Source organism: Gossypium hirsutum, chromosome A09, assembly GCF_007990345.1.
Source record: "Gossypium hirsutum isolate 1008001.06 chromosome A09, Gossypium_hirsutum_v2.1, whole genome shotgun sequence".
Taxonomy (NCBI): domain Eukaryota; kingdom Viridiplantae; phylum Streptophyta; class Magnoliopsida; order Malvales; family Malvaceae; genus Gossypium; species Gossypium hirsutum.
In genome coordinates, this window is record NC_053432.1 from 30,695,977 (window position 1) to 30,697,427 (window position 1,451).

The window sequence follows — 1,451 nt, forward strand, 5'->3', positions numbered from 1 at the left end:
AGGGTTTTAGATTGGATGAAATTTTATGGCTCGATTTTGCATGTTTGATTCTATTTAAGTCTGGTAATACCTCGTACCCTGTCCCAGTCTAGGATATGGGTAAGGGGTGTTACATTACTGATGATTTCATACACTCACGATTGTTCCCATTCTCTTTGAAGAGCAAGGAAAAGTAGTAGTTGAATTCACTTCCACAGGGTTCTATCAAAACTTGGGATCAGATGACTGAGAAGTTTCTGTTGAAGTACTTACCATCGGCTAAAATAGCTAAGTTGAGGAATGACATCTCTTCTTTTGCTCAAATTTATTTGGAGACATTTTATGATGCATTAGAGAGATTTAAGAATCTTTTGAGAAGGTGTCCTCACTATGGGTTACATTTATGGTTACAAGTTAAAACCTTTTACAATGGTTTAAATCCCTCGACTAGGAAACTAATTGATGCTGTAGCTAGTGAAACATTAACTAATAAGACACCTAAGGTAGCTCAAGAATTTATTTGTAATATCCTGATTTTGGGCCTAGTCAGAATAGTGGTTTCGTGACCACAAAATCCGAGATAGAAATAATTATTTTATGATTATTTTGAGGTCTATGATATGATTGCATGATTGTGTGAAAATTTCGTGAAGAAATTTTATGCATAAAGTGCTTAAATTGAAATTAGGGACTAAATCGAATAATTTGTAAAACTTGCATTCTAGAAGTTTCTAGTATGAAATTGTTTTGAAATATTAATTAGGAGGTCTTAAATAGAAATTTTACCAATTTCTAAGTCTATGGACAAAAATTGGACATGGATGGAATTTTTGGAAAGTTTAGTAGTAAGGGCATTTTGGTCATTTAGGGGTAAAATGAATTAAAATACAAAATTAAAAGCCAATTTTGCTCATCTTCAACCCCATGGCCGAATATAGCAAGGAGAAACCATGGCTAGGGTTTTTCAAGCTTCCAAGCTCTATTGTAAGTCCGTTCTAGCCTCGTTTTTAATGATTTTTACGTTTTTGGAGTCCCGATAGCTCGATTAAGCTTATGCTAGCAATAATTCAACCTAGGGTTCATATTTGGAAAAATACCCATAGGTGAAATTTGTGTATTTTGGTGTTTTATGATAGAATATAAGGTTTTAAATTATGTCAGACAACTTGTGCTACTCGGTTTTAAGCGAAAACGAGCAAAAGGGCTTAATTGGTAAAAATACCTAATAGTCATAAGTACATGTTAGAGTGAGAATTTGATGTTACCATAGAAGGGAAAAATGATCAGCATGTCATAAAACATAAGAAAATAGGCTTAAGTTTAATTTACGAGCTTTGGGGCAAAAGTGTAAATATACGAAAGTTTAGGGGCAAAATTGTAATTTTGAAAAAATATGATTTTGGGTCAATTTGTATAATGTGAGTCCTAATTAGAATATATTTTAAATGATAGAGCAAGGAAAACTAAAATTC

The 1,451-nt window shown here is 32.7% G+C and overlaps 1 non-coding gene across 1 annotated transcript; it reads right to left on the bottom strand.

Moving 5' to 3' along the window:
* Positions 1-269: 269 nt before the first annotated feature.
* Positions 270-376, bottom strand: LOC121207421 (small nucleolar RNA R71). Its single transcript, XR_005902511.1, has one exon. It is a non-coding gene; the product is annotated as a small nucleolar RNA R71 (small nucleolar RNA).
* Positions 377-1,451: the final 1,075 nt, after the last annotated feature.